Here is a 19,694-nt window from a genome sequence, read left to right on the forward strand (position 1 = left end):
AAGTTAAAACAATGCTAACTGGTTGACTTCATCAGTGAACTTAACCATGGCAATACCAATTAAACACAGTAAGACTTCAGACAGCTAAACCAGTAAAATTGAATACTTCAAATAACATTCAACACTTGATAACTACTTCACCAATATACTCATGCATGTGTTGTATCAGTAATACCATAACCATTAGCTTTGCATGCATATTCACCTAAACAAAGTCTGCTCAATCATCACATGAAAAATGCACAACTCATGAAACAGATTTTTCACGTGGAAACCCACATGGGAAAAACCACGGTGGGGATGAATACCCACAAGCTTGTTTTTGAACTCTTTTGAAGCTCGCTCTGTTACGAGCCTAGTTCGGTTAAATAATTTAGAATAAGGTTCTGTTAGGAACCAATCCTGTTAAAGATCACCCAGTTATGGGATGGCTATATACCCTGTTAAAGGTTACCTTGCTAGAGGATTTGAAGAACTCAATGATCTTGAGTCACCTGGTTAGAGGATTTACAATAAGCCTGTCAAAGCTACCCGGCAAAGGGATATTCCTATTGTTGAAATGGTTAGAAGACAACAGGTAAAGCTCTGATCTAATAACAACACTACATGCTAAGGCAGATCCTTTTCAGTTCCTCTATTCTGCAATCACACTCTGCAGTTTTCCACTCATTGGTCTGGCAAGTATCTCATCACTCGGATACAGACACAATATTTTCCAACATAAACAATAACAAACATCATTGATCTTATAGATAACAATTAGGTTGGTAGCATAAACCCTAAACCCTAAACATTTTAGGTTTACAATTACAAGCGGTCCAATCCTGACTGTTCAAACACTTTTGCATAGAATAAAATAATATCAAACAGATTACACATCGTTCTGCATCATCCATTCTTCACCGCATATGGAAATTAGTAACACATCACGCTCTCTTCACATACCGCTAAGAAGAATGTTCATTCCCGAGGTAGACATTTAATGCAATCGATCTTCACATGCAAGATCCTCAAGGAAATCCTTCACGTGCACAAAACTGATGTGGCATCTCGATCTCATCCTTATCTCTTAGCTAACTCCTCACAGAATGTCACCGGTTGCATCACACAAGCTAGATTGCCAAACAAGAAACCCTAGAGTTGAGACTACCAATTGGTAGTCACACTTAGTGAAACCCTGACACCGGTCCACTTCATCTCTTCATGTTAGTTCTCCTACTTTAACATCAATAACAACTTCTTCCAATCTTCATACTGGTTCACCTACACTTATTGATATCAATAACAACATACATTATCATCATATCATCATACCGGTTCATGATATGCCAACAATCTCCCCCTTTGGCATTGATGGCAATACTCAGTGTAGCATTGCAACTATAAAAAAAACATAGACCAGTGCAACTATAACATATATCCTCATCATCAAATATCTTCTCCCATATCATACATCATCAAATATCTTCTCCCTCTTTGACAACAATGCCAAAGTGGAGGCACAAGCTTCCAAGCTCCACTATGCTGCTCCCCCTATGGAGTAACATCCTTCAACACATCAATCCTAGAAGATTTGAGATTGTAGTACCTGTCTGATGTGGAGCACACATTTTTAATTCACCTCATGAAGGGGCAGAACCCCTAATTCACCTCTCAAATAGGTAAATGTAGTTTTTGGTAAGGGCTTAGTGAATATGTCTGCTAGCTGCTCCTTACTGGAAACATGTTCTAATACAACCTCTTTGTTTTGAACCTTCTCTCTCAAGAAATGATACTTGAGCTCAATGTGCTTAGTTCTAGCATGCAATACCAAATTCTTGGAAATATTTATTGCACTTGTGTTGTCACAAAAAATAATCACCAGTTTAGATATAGGTACTTTGAAACCATCCAATACATGTTTCATCTAGATTGCTTGAGTGTAGTTCATAAATGCTGCCACATACTCCACTTCAGCTGTAGACTGGGAAATGTAGCTCTACTTCTTACTTGTCCATGAGACTAGTTTTCCACCAAGAAAGAACACTCCACCAGTTGTGCTCTTCCAGTCGTCCACATTACCTGCCCAATCTGCATCAATAAATACTTTGAGATTAAAATCACCATTATATGGATACCACAATCCATAATCAACTATCTCTTTTAGGTATCTAAGAATCCTCCTGACTTCTACCAAGTGGGATTCTCTTGGACTTTTATGAAAATGGGCCACAATGCCCATTGCATGAGAAATATCTGGTCTGCTGTGTACCACATAGTGCAGCTTACCGATCATTGACCAGTACTCCTTCTCATTTATCAACACTGAATAATCTTCCTTAGTCAATTTGCATCCAGTCACCATTGGTGTACCAACCAGTTTGCTCTCCTCCATGCCAAAGGTCTTCAATACCTCTTTGACATACTTGGACTGGGTAATAAAGATACCCTCTTTCATCTGCTGAATCTGTAGACCAATGAAGAATTTTATCTCTCCAACCAGAGACATCTCAAACTCTTTCTTCATTTCATTTGCAAATGCATGGCTCATTTCATCATCTCCTCGAAAGATTATGCAATCTACAAACACTTCACAGATCAGAATCTGATCACCTTCAGATTTCAGGTAGATGTTGCTATCCTCGCTTGTTCCCTGAAATCCTATCTTCACAAGATGAGAGTGTAATCATTTATACCATGCCCTTGGTGCTTGTTTCAATCCATACAGGGCCTTGTGTAATCTACACACCATGTTACTATCTTCTGATAAGGCAAACCCATCTGGTTGCTCAATATACACTTCCTCTTCTAGGATTCCATTCAAGAATGCAGACTTCACATCCATCTAGTATACCTTGAATCCCTTAAATGCTACAAATGCAAGTAGCATTCTAACACTTTCCAGTCTAGCCACTGGGGCAAAGGTTTCTCCATAGTCTTCTCCTTCTTCTCGAGCATATCCCTTGCATACAATTCTTGGCTTATTCCTTACAACTGTGCCTTCTTCATTCAGCTTATTCCTGAAGACCCATTTGGTACCTATGACATTCTTGTGTTCCGGTCTGGGTACCAAAGACCATGTTGCATTCTTTTCTATCTGGTCAAGCTCCTCTTCCATTGCCTTAATCCATTCTTCATCTGTAAGTGCCTTTCTAGTGGTTTTAGGCTCAAATTCAGAAATCATGCAAGAGTTTTCTTTCACCTTTCTTCTTCTGAGTATCCCTACATCTTTATGCTTTGGATCATGATGTAGTTTCACATATCTATGAATGACTCTAGCTGGCTCTGCTTGCTTTTCCTCTTCATCTTCTTCTCCATCTTCTTCTTCACCTACTGAAGCTTCTACCAGTACAGGAACACTGAGGTATTTTCTTGTTTCTTTCTTAACTAATTCCTAGAAGACTACACCCGCTTCATCTTCCACTTGCTTGTTGCAGGTTTCCTTAGGCTCCTCAGGGGATTCATCAACCCTGACATTGATACTCTCAACAATTTTCTAAGTCCTATTGTTGTAGCACTTGAGAGATTTTCTCTTGATGGAACATCCTAGAAATATTCCTTCATCACATTTAACATCAAACTTGCTTAGATGCTCACCTCTCTTGATATAACACTTACTGCCAAATACTTTAAAATAACTCACGGTGGGAGTCTTCTCAGTCCAATACTCATAAGGGGTTTTATCTTTACCTTTCTTGATGAGTACCCGATTCATAGTATAGACTGCAGTGCTCACTGCTTCTCTCCAAAAAGTGTGAGCAACCTTTCCTTGGATCAAAATTGTTCTGGCCGCTTCAACTACAGTCCTATTATTCCTTTCTACTATGCCATTTTGTTGTGGTGTCCTTGGGGTAGACAACTACCTCTTGATATCATTCTCTTCATAGTACTTGTTGAATTCATCAGAAGTGAATTCACCTCCTTGATCAATTCTTAGGCATTTTATCCTTTGACCACTTTCCTTCTCTACCAGTGCTCTAAAGGCTTTGAACTTTCCAAATGCCTCAGAATTGTCTTTCAAGAATGTGACCCACATCATTCTTGAGTAGTCATCAATAAGAATCATGAAATACCTATCTCCCTGAATACTTCTAGTTTTCATTGGACCACACAGATCGGTGTGCACAAGATCAAGTAAGTTCTCCACTGAAAAAGACTTACCTTTGAAAGTTGAGGAAGACATCTTCCCAAGTTGGCATTCTCTGCACAAAGAATTCTCTAGTTTGTTCAACAAAGGCAATCCTCTTACTGCCTTGATCTTACTCGCCTTTACAATATTGTCAAAATTCATATGCCAAAGTTTCCTATGCCATATCCAACTGTCATCAAACTTTTCCATCAAACACTGACTAATCTTGGCAGTCAACTGAAACAACTTACCTCTAGTTTGCTTACCGGTGGCAATAAGTTCACCACTCTTTCCAATTATACTGTAGACTCCACCTTTGAACTCTATAATGAATCCTTTGTCATTTAGCTTAGCAACACTCAAAAGGTTATGCATGAGACCTTCTACCCAGTAGACATCATCCGCATTGCTCTTTCCATTTAGTGAGATGGATCCTTTACCTTTCACCAAGCATGGTGCATTGTTGCCAAACCGGACAACACCTCCATCATATTCTTCTAGAGACAAAACTTTCTCCAGTCATCAGTCATGTGGTGAGAACACCCACTATCAATAATCCACTCATTAGAGTTATCAATGCGAGAGACAATGGCTTTCTTGTCATACACTTCTTCCTTTATAGCTACAAACACTATGTCCTCACTCTCTTCATCCTCAGATTCTTCATCAGTAACACCTTCATCCACTACAACAAGACAATTTCTCCTACCTCCTCCTTTATACTTTCTAAACCTCTCTGGTTTATCCTTATTGTCATTGTTAGGACAATTAACAACTATATGTCCTATCTTATTATAGGAAAAACATTTTAAAGGAAGCTTACCTCTGTATTTTCCGGTGCCTTTTGGAAGTCTCTTGGCAAGAAGAGATTCAAACTCCATCAGAATCTTTGCATCGCCTGGATTCATAACTTGTACTTAATTCTTTTCCTTTTCTAGTTGGTGCAGCAGATGCTCTAAAGGTTGACTCAATCTTCTGAACACTGCCATCATAGCTATTCAGCTCATATGTTGTCAACTTTGCAATGATAGAGTCTAAGGATACCTTGGTTTTGTTGATATACCTTAGCTCCTGAATAGCAGCAACTCTGATTGCATAGACTGGTAACAATAATCTCAAAACTTTACAGACAATGGTGGCATCATCAATTGCTTCACCAGTGCTCTTGATATCTCCAACCATAGTCTTGATCCTTATGCCATATTGTTGAATGGTCTCTCCTTCAACCATCCTCATGTCTTCAAATTTTCCTCTAAGGCTCTCTTCCTTAGCTTTCTTGACATGCTCATCACCATGATAAATTGTTTCTAGAGTGTCCCATACATCCTTAGGAGTGTCCTTATCTTGTACATCAATGAACTCAATATCGGACAGGCTGCTAATAAGGGCTTCCATGACATGCCCATTTTCTTGAATCTCTCTTTTCTGATCATCAATTAGAGTGCCAGTGGGGATTACATAGGCATTCTCAACATAGCTCCAGTGTTGAGCACCTAAACTCTTGATATAGATCTTCATTCTATCCTTCCATATTTTGAAGTTATCTCTATTGAAATTAGGACCTTCCCTCTTCATCATTAAAGTAAGATCTTTTACCTCAAGCGGTTAAGATTATATCATCGAGGACTTGGAGTTGCTCTGATACCAATTGATGAATAATGATGAACAACAAATACCCTAACTGGTACTAAGAAGGGGGGGGTGAATCAGTTCAGACAAAAACTTCTCAACAAATTAACAAGTTAAAACAATGCTAACTGGTTGACTTCATCACTGAACTTAACCATGGAAATACCAGTTAAACACAGTTAGACTTCAGATAGGTAAACCAATAAAACTGAATACTTCAAATAAAATTCAACACTTGATAACTACTTCACCAATATACTCATGCATGTGTTATATCAGTAATACCATAACCATTAGCTTTGCATGCATATTCACCTAAACAAACTCTTCTCAATCATCACATGAAAAATGCACAACTCTTGACAGTTTTTTCACATGGAAACCCAAATGGGAAAAAACATGGTGGGGATGAATACCCACAATCTTGTTTCTGAAGTCTTTTGAAGCTTGCTTTGTTAGGAGCCTATTTTGGTTAAAGACTTTACAATAAGGTTCTGTTAGGAACCGATCCTATTAAAGATCACCCAGATAGGGGATGGCTATATACCCTATTAAAGGTTGAAACCCTGTTAAAGGTTACCTTGCTAGAGGATTTGAAGAACTCAATGATCTTGAGTCACCTGGTTAGAGGATTTATAATAATCATGTTAAAGCTACCCGGCAAAGGAATTTTCCTACTATTGAAATGGTTAGAAGACAACAGGTAAAGCTCTGATCTCATAACAACACTACATGCGAAGGTAGATCCTTTTCAGTTCCTCTACTCTGCAATCACACTCTGCAGTTTTCCACTCACTGGTTTGGCAAGTATCTCATCACTCGGATACAAACACAACATTTGCCAACACAAACAATAAAAAACATCATTGACCTTATAAACAACGATTAGGTTGGTAGCATAAACCCTAAACCCTAAACATTTTAGGTTTACAATTGCAAGCGGTCCAATCCTGACCATTCAAACACTTTTCATAGAATAAAACAATCTCAAACATATTACAAGTCATTCTGCATTGTCCATTCTTCACCGCATATGGAAATCAGTAACCCATCACGCTCTCTTCACATACCGCTAAGAAGAATGCTCATTCCCAAGGTAGACATTTAATGCAATCGATCTTCACATGCAAGATCCTCAAGGAAATCCTTCACATGCACAAAAGTGATGTGGCATCTCGATCTCATCCTTATCTCTTAGCTAACTCATCACAGAATGTCACCGGTTGCATCGCACAAGATATGTTTCCAAACCGGAAACCCTAGAGCTGAGACTACTAACCGGTAGTCACACTTAGTGAAACCCTGACACCGGTCCACTTCATCTCTTCATGTCGGTTCTCCTACTTGAACATCAATAATAACTTCTTCCAATCTTCATACTAGTTCACCTGCACTTATTGACATCAATGACAACATACATTATCATCATACTAGTTCATCATATGCCAACACATGTCACTTGTCATTCATCTCTTAATTTACCTTTAACCAACTCTCTAATATTTTCTTATTTTCTATACCTACCCTCTAATCTTAGCTGACCATTTATCCTTCCACTTCTTAATCCTATCCTTCCATTTCCAAGGTACTCTCTACATAAGAGGATCATTCTATTCTTATCAACCCCTAATCCTAATCCTTATAACAATCACTCAAGCGACTACACAACCACAATCCATTCTTTATTGAGCTCTTGTGCACACATAAAATCTCAAAGCAACCAACATATCAAAGCAAGATCAATGAAGATAGGGAACAATTGAGATCAAACCCTATTGAGCATGTGATGGTTATTCATTGGTGTCTAGTGGATTTCATTATAGAACTAGGGTTTTATGTGGTTGGAAATTTATTTGATTTAACAATAATTTAGTCTCCCAATTTCACCATATACACATACCATACAAGTTGTTCCCTCCACATATCACTAGTGCCTCAAGTTTCCCCATAATAGAACATAGATTACTATACTAGGTGTTTCATACCCCTTTCATTACTGCAATAACCTAAGATGAAGTATCGCAAATTAAATCCCCATCAACCAAGCAACTTCATCATCATCTACCTCAACTTACAGTAATCCCATATCTTCATCAAAATTTGCTACACCATCCACTTGCTTACATGAGATCAAGATCTATGTAGAAGACAAGGTACATGGAGAATATACTTATGCAAAGGCCTTTTATGTGGGAAAATTGTGAGCATCACCAAGGTCCTATAGAAAACCTCAATTGGTCTAGTGTTGAATAAAACTCACTATTCAATATCAACCACCCACTATATTTACAAGGTGGGATGAATTTAATGAGCAATCCTTGTTCGAATATATATCTGATTGACTCTATAGAGATGAAGAAGAGAGACCACCATTTCGTCAATGTATAGAACAATATGGAAAAGGGTTCATAATCATATAGAAAAAGGGTTATGATGGTCACAGTGGAATTGGCATGCAAAAGCAAGGTGTTGTGGAACCAATCTTACATAAGGGGCAACCTAAGATAGAGGGTTGGGGTATCAACCACTAGTTCTAGATTCTACAAGTATAAATTTTCTTTTTGATGAAGATGTTTGTGTTGCTGATGATGATAAGCCAGATGAGGAGAGACACATCGTGACTGATTCCAACAAAAATGAATGGGACACACCTAGATCTTCCAAAATCTATTTTGTTGACCTAAACTTTCAAGACCTTAACATTAATGATGATACACCTTTCAAAGATAAACATATTGATGACCAATCTTTGTGTCACCCTCTTGACATCCTAGAACATGCCATTTATACAATAACTACCATATCTCTGAGCTATGAAGACCACAATGATAACATGCACTTAATATACCCCAACCTTATCAATTGAGGCCAATGAGATCCATCAAGTTTAGATGCGTTTGAAAATGATGAATCCATCATTGAGTTATTAGGAATGCAAGACTGTATACCATTTGAGGATCATAAAGTTGGATTTTCCATTGATCTTGATCGTGTAGCTTACTTTGGAGAGTATAGTCATCCTCCTAGTCATAAAAATAAAAATATTTAGTCTTTAGGTAAAAACTGAAAGGCACCTTCTGACTGCAAAAAAGTAATATAAGAAAAAAGGTATATCCAATTGTGAAAACCTCTCTAAGGTGCTAGAGGATGGAAGGCTAGACCCTCTCCTGAAAATATAAGAAAGATCCTCTTTGTTAGTAGAACACAAGAAGTCAATGTGGGTAGCAATGATAGTTCTAAAATTTTCCAGTTTACATTATTAGTCACACCGGTAGAGAAAGCGAACTTCATAAAATTCTTCATAGAAAGGCAAATCAACTTTGCATTTTCTTATGTTGATATGCTAGAGCTAGACCCTAAGTAAGTCCTACACCATTTGCCTCTTACTCTTGGGGCAAAACCCATAAAACAAAACCTGAGAAAGATGCACTCTCAAATTATCTTGCTAATGAAAATTGAGAGAAAAAAGTTGTTAGATGCGTGGTTTATCAAACAATTGATTATGTGGAGTAGATATAAAACCTACTCCTAGTAATCAAGCCAACTATGGGCATACGGATTTGTATAGAATTTTGGGATCTGAATAAATGATGTCCCAAAGATAATTTTCTCTTGCCAAACATAGACATGATCTTTGATCTCACATCACAATATGAATTTCTATCTCTCATGGATGGGTTCTTAGGTTACAATCAAATTAACATAAAATCCAAAGATTAACATAAAATTGTATTCACATGTCCTTGAGGAATATAATGCTAGAATGTAATGTCATTTGTCTTAAAGAATGTATGAGCCACCTATTAGAGAGGAATGTCAACCATATTCCATTACATGTTACATATTATAATGGAGGATTATGTTGATGACCTACTAGAAAAATCATTTACCTAGAGTGGTAGCCAAAATATTTGACAAATTGGAGTACCACAAGATCAGGCTAAATCCTAAGATATGTGTCTTCAACATCACTTTGGGAAAACTTTTGGGGTTTGTTGTTTCTCATTGAGGAATTGAAGTTGACCCCACTAAGGTGAAAGATATCATGGAAACACCCCCACCTACCAATATAAGTCAACTACAAAGATTAAAAGGAAAATTATAGTCTATCTAAAGATTTATTGCCTAGTTGGTTGATAAATGTCATTTGTTCCAACATTTTCTTTGCAAGGGAGTCCCGTTCAAATGGATGAATCAATTTTAGGAAGCATTTTAGTTTCTCAATGACTACCTAATTTCTCCATTGATGTTAATTCCTCTTATTAATGAAAAACCTTTGTTATTGTATATCTCAACTACTACCTCATCCTTGGGAACCCTCTTGGTTCAACATGATGAAGAGGAAAAAGAAAGGGAAGTTTACTACATCAACAAAACACTTGTAAGATATGAGTTGAATTACACCCCAATAGAGTGTGCATTCTTAGTCATCATCTTTTCTTTGAAAAAATCTTAAACACTGCATGCTTAATCATCAGACAAAGCTTGTAGCAAAGATCGGTCCCCTCAAATATCTCTTGCACAAAGAATCTCTTACATGGAGGTTCAATAAGGTTTATGATTCTCAACAAGTTTGAGATAGAATATGTTGATAGAAAAGAAATAAAAGAACAAGTGATAGAAAATCAACTTGCAAATGTCCTAGTTCTAGTAGATCACCCTATCTTATTAGATTTCTTGAATGAATCAATCTTCACAATGACCACATAAACCCAATGGAAGTTGTATTTTGATGGATCTTACACTCGGCAAAGAGTAGGAGTAGGTATCCTATTTATCACACCCCAAAGGGATGCTATTCCAAAATCCTACAGACTAAACTTTTTCTGTACCAACAATACAACAGAGTATGAAGCCCTTAACATTAGCCTTGGGGAAAATTGTCCAATAGGAAATCAAAGATATTTATGTCTATGGTGACTCACAATTTATGGTCAAATAGGTTAATGATGATTACATCACCAAAGATGATAAACTTCAGCCCTACAAACACATGGTAAATGACTTCAAGAAATACTTTGACAACATTGTGTTTGAATTTATCCTAACGATTCAAAACAAAGTTGCAGATGCAATGGCTACCATAAGATCTTTGCTTGATATGCCAAACAATGTAACACTGTTTGAGTTCTTGTGGAGAAACTAATGATCTTAATATTTGATATTGTGCAGTCTGAATTTTTTTGTGAAATTGTTGGTCCCAATTCTCCTTGGTACAAAGAAGCCTATACCTATCTCCATGATCAATACCTTTCTCCTAACTTGTCCAAAAACCAAAAAAAAAACCTTATCTGACAAGCTACCAAATGTTATATTATCACTGACACCCTATACTTAAAAAGTCTCTATGGAACTCTCCTTAGATGTCTCAACTCAACAAAAGCACAAACAAATTTATAGGAAGTACATGGTGGTATCTATGATGCCCATTCTAGTGGTAAAGCCCTAGCAAAGGAAATCATGAGGACTAGATTTTACTGGCCAACAATAGAAAATAACACCTATAAGTTTGTTCAAAGATGTCACCAATACTAAATACACAAGGACCTGATACATGCACTAGCTTAGGAATTGCAACAAATAACATCTCCATGGAAATTCTCTCAATGGAACTTGACCTTGTCAATAAAATCAACCCAACTTCTTCCAATGGAAACAAGCTTACCCTTAATATCATCGAGTATTTTAAAAAGTGGGTAGAATTCATTCCCCTCATTGACATTATCGATAATAAAATTGCTAAGTTTTTACTCAATTATTTCATATGTCGATGTGAAGTCCCATTATCCATCGTCATAAACAATGGTCACACATTGAATAATCAACGTGTTCATGAGATTTGTGACAAGTCATATATCCATAATTTTTCTACCCTCTACTATCCTCAAAGCAATTGCCAAGCTAAGGTGACAAATAAAATAATCCTTAAAAAATTTATTAATGACGTTGGCCATGAATAACACCTTCAACTGAATCCTACCTTGTGGGCATATAGAACCAACATTTGCACCTCAACAGGAGCCACTCCATTTTCCCCTAGTCTATGAATTAGAAGTCATACTCCCAATTGAGGTCGAAAATTTCCATTACTAAGGATATCCTTGTAGAACCTAATTTTAGATAAAAACTATAAATTTTTTAGATTACAGGAGTTTGAGATGCTAGATGAGAAGTATCATAATGCACTAAAACACATGCAAGAATATCATAATCATCTCTACCATAACAACAATAAAAGGGTTTGAGTTGAATTCTTTGAGATAAGAGATCTAGTCCTCATAAAAAATCAAAGGAATTTGACAGAAAGAGAGAGACAAAGAAAGTTCAAACCTAACTGGCTAGGTCCTTATGTCATCACAACAACTTATGAATCTGATGATGCCAATTTGCTACACTTGAAGGGGAGCCATTGAACAAAATGTACCTCAAGAAGTTTCATACTTGATCCTCACATAATCCTTTGAAAAAAATTTAAAAAATTGAAAAATGTCCAAAAAGTAAAATAAATCATAAAAATGGAAAAAATAATCACCCTTGATGAAAACTTGGTAAAACGGTGTCTTGTGCGATCCCAAAAAATTCATTAAAAAAAAGCGAAATAATTCATAACTCCCCTGTCTTGCAACACATGGTCCTAGGCCTAATTAAGGACAAATCCTACATCATAATCTGGAAGAAAAAATCCCTAAAAATTGAAAAACGTCTTGAGAAAAATCCAAAAATTGACAAATGTCATGAAAAAAATCCCTAAAAATAAAAAATTGTCTTGGAAAAATCCTAAAAATTAAAAAATAACTTGAAAAAAAATCCCTCAATTTTTTTTTAAAATGTCATGAAAAATCCCTAAAATTGAAAAAAGTCCTAAAAAAATCCTAAAAAACTGATAAAAGTTTTGAAAAAATCCTTAAAAACTGAAAAAACAATCAAATCCAAAAACAATTCATTAAATCACAATCCATAATAAACTATCCCCTTGTGATAACAAATGTGTGAGCAGACATAAATGCAAAACAAATCAAAGTGATGAACTTAACAAATTGCATAACAACAAACAACCTATCAACCAAGTCTATAATCAAGTTGATCAATCCCTATCACTAAACTACCATTTGTCTTATATAAAAGATGGTACACTCAAAAATAGATGGATAGATCTTATACAAGGCATTCCATTTTTTAAACCAAACACCAAGATCATAACACAAACAATGACAAAGATCAATATAGTTGTTGGCTCGTTGTTCAAGTGAGTCTTACCTTTGTTTATTTATCTTAGATTATGTTCCTATGCTACTCAAGGATGTCCACAAGTGACTAGAGGAGCTAGGATGGTTCATGATCTCGCCTTTATTTTTTTTTCTAGTTGTGGTGTGTTTTCATGAAGTTCTAGGATGCTATTGCTTTAGGTGTTTGTGTCGGCATGTTCATTTGACAAATATCCTATGCAAAAATTATAGGCATGGATCATTATGCTTGTTACTGTCGCACATACCTCGACCTTTAACACACAAGTCATAGGATGGATGAAAATATTTCTTTCCTATAGTTTGTCTACTCATGCAACATGAAAGCATCAACACCTTGGTTTTTTATACCTTGATGCACACACCTACATTTGCCATATAATAACACCAATGAAAGCACAATATGAATTCAATATTGAATCATCAAAGATCAATGATGATCAATCATCCCTCACGAACCATAACTATTCAATTCTTACTAACTCATTCTTCCACCTAATTTTTCTTCTGTCAGTTCATGTGGTCATTTTAATCGAATACTCTATTATGCAGAAAAAAGTATATCCTACATCCATAAACATGTTAGAAGACATCCATATCAAAGCATAACATTCAAGGGATCATCATTATCATGCATTTAAAAACACAAAAATATATATCATTATGCATCCAAAAAATGCATCTGAACTAGGGTATAACACATATGCATTCGGTTACCACATAATAGCATCATAACATCATAATATAAGCTATCGTAGTGCATACATGAGTAAGTATAATTAATATATATCTACCACATTATAAACATCCATAGAAAGAAAAATGTACATTCATATGCACATGTATCTAGGTAACCATCTGCAACCCATATAGAATCATAATCATCATGTGCATACATCATGGAACATGAATCCATCATAAACATCCATTATAAATCCATACATCAAAAACATCACATAAGAATCATAACATGTCATCACGTAGTAAGTAAACATGCATATAGAACCATAATACACATCATATAGTCACCACCAAAAGTGCATCTCATATACATCTCAAAAAAATGTGTCAAAACACAAAAATAAGGCTCAGAGGCTCAGCCATAAATGTATGTTTCTATAACATCAAGATGTGCTGCCACCGCCCTCTGAACTAGTGGGCCTATCTTGTCTTGCTAAAATGGAAGGGCCAACCCCACCTCAAGTCCTATTGAAGGTGCCCTAGGAAAACACATAACATCTACATTGCTAGTTGTAGCCCTTAAATGCAATCAAATATATGATCAAGTAGCTCTATAACTAGGTGCCCTTTGCTCTACTAACACTGTAGCATCATAGAGACACCTCCAATATCTCATCCCCTACCTAGTCCCATATATATGAGAAATCATATCATGGGAGGTAGTGTCATGAATTGAGGCAACAAACCTATGAGAAGCCTCCTTTTCTCTTTATGCACTGGTGACATTAACATCCCTCTCCACCTTGAATTTGTTTCACTCTGTGATCAATCCATCCCTCTGTTATCCAAGCCCTCTGCTCCTCTATCCATGCAACCTTGTCAGCTTCTCACCCTCCCTCCAAATTGGCCACTTGTCCCTACAAATCTACAATAATACCCATGTAAATAAAAAATGATTATTCTTTTTACTCAAGAGATGATATTTATCATTATTGCATTTCTAATTATGTTGTTATCGTGATTAAGCTACTAATGGGTTCTTTAGTGTGATAGGAAAAAGAAAAGATTTATTGCAGGTTAAAAACAAAAATGAGAGTATGACTAAGGCAAGAATTATTAGCAATCAGATAAAATGCAATTAGGAAGAAACACTCAAATGCATCAAATAGGGCATGTAGCAATGCATTGCATTCATACGTGTCTTATCAAGTAACTGGATAGTGATTAAACTCTTTATTACTTAGAAATAATGATAAAAGAATTAATACCTTATTTGTGATCTCTGAAGTCATGCTTTGATTGAAAGATATATGTTCCTCTTATGCTTCTGGATAAAATCTTAATAATGTTTGGAAAAATATGAATGTGATTATGTTTTTAATGCTATATAGGTATCCATAATGCTATAGTCCATACTCAATACATATACATGTGGGTAAAACGTAGATACGATTACCCAAATGTATATGTATTGTGTATAAAAATACCAATATGGACACATGTATAATGTGTAAACCATTCATTTAAATGTGAATGGATGATTGTTTTATATTTATTTAAAATATATAATTGTAACATTTTATATGCAAATGTATGTATATGCAGAATGAATATACATATACACACATATGTAAGAATGGAATTTTTCATATATATATATATATATATATATATATATATATATATATATATATATATATATATATATATATATATATATATATATATATATATATATAATTACAAGAATAACTTTAAGACGTGGTATAATCCACAATTGACCTTTTATAATAATATTATAAATGACACTTACCTTGAGCAAGGAAGTTGACATATATTAGTTGATATACAATACTTAGAAATTATTTAGTATCTTTAATGTACCCGACAAGAGATAATAACATCTCCATGTTCATCAATGAATAAGGAAAATCATCAGTTCTGTACTGTCCTAAAATTGCACCCTTGTACAATGTTGATCGCATTGGGTCCCTATCTTAGCATTTACACCCTTGGGCCTGATTGTGACCCAATTATGTTCATATCACTCAAGAATGACTGTATTTTTAACTTTTGCATCAGTTAGGCACCTTATCCTAGCCCCAAAATGGGGTAGAACCAGAGCACCATGCCTTGGTCCCAGGGCACCACACTCTGGTCCTCCCTATTTTGGGCCCCTTTCAAACACTTTTCCCCATTTAAAAAATGAGCGGGATTCCTAGCTCTTGTCGGCTAATGTCGAGAAATTAGCAAGTTTTCCGACGGGCAAGTATAAAAGGAGGCTTTCCTTTCTCATTTTTGAGTCAATCAACAAGAATACACACATGAGATCAAGCATTCAAGCTATTGAGCAAGTAATCAGTCATCCTTCAAGCCTTGGAGCAGCAACAAAGTCTAGATTCAAGCATTGAAGTGGACATTCACATCCTTTTTTATCAAAGAATTCATGAAACCCTAATCCCATGTGGAGACAAATAAAACTTCACATACAGGTATATCATTTCATTTTCAGTCATTATTCAACATCTCCCTCAAAAGGATAATCTTTATTTAGAACAACTCAATTATTTTTCATCTCTATTTCATTGTTAATTCCAAAACTGGGGTTTGACTTAGGCAAACCCCTATTCCCAACCTATTTTCCTTTCCTTTTGTGTGTAGGAAACAGGTACGAAGCTTTGATCTTAAGAATAGGCATTATCTACAAATACAAATTGACCTCTTTTGGCATGTGAAAAGTTAGGATCAGAGCAATGGGCGCTTCAGTCCCAACATTTTTGGAGCTTTTTCGAGGATCGGGTTTGAATCTGCATATACTGCTCAGATACAAGTGTGTGCCTCAATCCAATGACTGTAGCTCACTGTTTCTACATATTCACCTTCATTTTCCACACTTTTCCCTAATTTCAGTATTTCAACTCACAAAAGAAGGCAAATCAACTCATCCCTTGAATCCAATCAGTATTTTTAGTCCTTATCACTACTGGTTTGTGACTAAATCTATTGGATTCACCCCTCTTTTGAATGTAATGGTAAATTAGTGGCTTTCATCCATCTCATGGTGGAAACCCTAATTTTCCACCCATTACATTTTGGTGAACATGACTCCTCAAACCTTTAATTCTGATTTATTTTCTCAGATTTGAGTGTGTATGCAATTTAAAATTCAAATGTTCATTTAAAAGTTTGATTTCCAAGTGAATTTTAAAAATTTAGAGGTTAAATTAAAAAAAAACCTAATTTATAAATTTAAAATTGAGCTTGTGAATTGCTTAATTTGGATTATATATTTCAAATCTGAGTATTTTCTCATTTCACAATAAAAATTTTCACTTGCAAGTTTAATTTCCAATCAAATTTAAGAAATTTAGAGGTTAATTTCAAAAACCCTAATTTTAAAATTTAAAATTAAACTTGTGGGTTGTTCAAGTTTTGGATTAATTATTTTAGATCTAATTCAAATTCAAATTCAAAATTGCAATTTCAGATCCAATTTCAAATTAATTTTCAAAAAATAAGAGGTTGTTTTCACAAAAACCCTAATTTTTAAATTTAAATTTATTAGTGGGTTGCATGCTCTTTATCACAAATCAATGTGCTTAATTAATTGAACAATCATTTTTGCATAAAAAATAGCATTGTTTAATTATTTTAGAATTCAAATTTCTAATTTCTAATTTTCCTCCTTGGTGCGTGAGTTTTACTACTATCGGTCCACCCTATAATATCTCTGTGAGAATAAGTTGTAGACTTAAGGCTTCCCAAGGTTTAATTACTGAGGAGATGGAGGCTAATTTGGATAACTTATTCCATGAGGATGTTGGTGGTTCTTCCAATCCTACAAATGACCCTGTTTATCCTTATTCTTTTCTCAATACTCATGATGTGGATAAATCACTAACTAGGGTGTCCATTGACCAATTGGTGTATATTTACAATCAATTTAAAAATCTTCAACAATGGATGCGTCAACAATACCTGAAAAGTGAAGCTCTACCATTGATTGAAGGATTGAAAGGAATGGTTCAAAGTGATAAACTTGGTGTTGATGTGTTGCATGATATTTCTCATATTATGGATACTAATATTGTCCTATGAAGAGTTGTGTTCAAGTCTTTGGCTATACACAACCTCCTATTCAAGTTAATCATTCCATTCCTATGACTACTCCTATGACTAGTGTTCCCACCTTTACATCTAACATCATGGCTACCTCTACACAAAATGGCATACGTACACATGTTAGTCAAGGGGGCAACTCCTCTAATCATAATTCCTTCATGCCTCTTCCATTGAGTCTTCCATTTGTTACCCAATCATCTCCCATACCTACCTATCATAGTGTCACGCCTTGTTATTATCGAGCTCCTCTTTCATTCAACAATATTACTCCCCCTTCTCAATCCAACATGTCCAATTTCAATCCTTCCACCAAAACTACCATCAATAGTCTAGCTCAAACAATGTCTTCCTTACAACAACAAATAGCTTCCATGAATCAATCTAAGTATAATGTGCCCACATTTGATGTAGCAAGCCCATTATCCATTGAGATTGTTTGTGTTGTCCCTCCTAAACATGTGGAAGTCCCTCAATTGGAACTTTATAATGGAAAAGGTGATCCCTTAACTCATGTTAAAACATTTCAAACTTTGTGTAGTGACTTTTCTCATGACCAAAGACTTTTGGCTATTTTTTTCACTAGAACACTAAGGGATAGAGCTTTGCAATGGTATTGTTCTTTTCCTCCTTATTCTATTACTTTATTTCAACAATTGGCTAATGCTTTTATTCAACAATTTCACAATAATATTGGTCCTAAGATTACTTTGACTGATTTGATGAATTGTAAGCAAGGTGTAAAAGATAAAGTGACTGATTTTATATATATATATATATATATATATATATATTGCTTTTCCTATGCTTGATCAAGATATTCAAAGAATTTTCATTTCTAATTTTCAAAAAGATATTAGGGATAAACTTCTCTTTTCTGAGTTTGCTTCCTTTATGTAGTTGTGTGAATCACTTCACAATTATCACCTTATTGTAAGTCAATTGGAACAATCATCTTCAATGGCTCTAAATGATTAAAGTGAAAGTGCTCAACAACCTTTTGCAAAGTTTAAACTGAATAAGGGATTCACCAAGTTCAATGACAACAACAACGCTCAAGTAGCAACCACAACAATAGTGTGCCTCCTTTGTCCAAATACTTTAGAAACGAATCCACTCCTCTTAATGAATCGTTGCATAGTATTATCTCGCAATTGTTACAAAGGAATGTGTTGAAGCTTCCCCCTATTAAACCAATTGACACAACTAAGCCTTTTTCACCTTCCTTTGATTCCAAAGCTTTTTGCCAATATCATCGTCAACCTAGTCATGACACTGAAAAGTGTTATTCATTAAGGAGTAAAATTCAAAACTTGATTGATAACAATACCATATTTGTGGCTGGTGTGAATGATAAAGGAAATAAATTCATAGCTCCTCCCAATGAAAATCTTCAAATGTTCAATAATCCTTTACCTTCTCATTCCATTAATGTGATTGAGATTGATCGTCTTGTCTTCTCTTCTGCCGATCTTGGCCTTGATTCTAATAATGCAGTGAACCTTATTGATAAAACTCAACCTCCTAAGGTATGTATCACATTTAATCCTACTAAGACTATTGAAGCACCCAATAGTCCATTGCATATCACTATGAGAATCAAGAACATACCCACTCGAGGGGTACTCATTGATCTGGCTTGCATGGTTAATGTTATAACTAAAGAATTTATTTTTACTTTTCAATTGCATCAAGTAACATTTGACAAACCAGATGTGATAGTTAGAGTTTTTGATGGTTTCTCTTGTCTTGCTATTGGTTCTATCACACTTCCTATTGAGGTTGGCACTAAGTGCTTAGATATTTTTCTTGCTATCATTCTTACATCTGATCAATTTCGTGTGAATTTGGGACATCCTTGGCTCTCTTCTATGAAAATAATTGCTTCTACTATTCATAAGTGTTTGAAATTT

The sequence above is a fragment of the Cryptomeria japonica genome, chromosome 9, assembly GCF_030272615.1.
Source record: "Cryptomeria japonica chromosome 9, Sugi_1.0, whole genome shotgun sequence".
In the NCBI taxonomy this organism is placed as follows: Eukaryota; Viridiplantae; Streptophyta; class Pinopsida; order Cupressales; family Cupressaceae; genus Cryptomeria; species Cryptomeria japonica.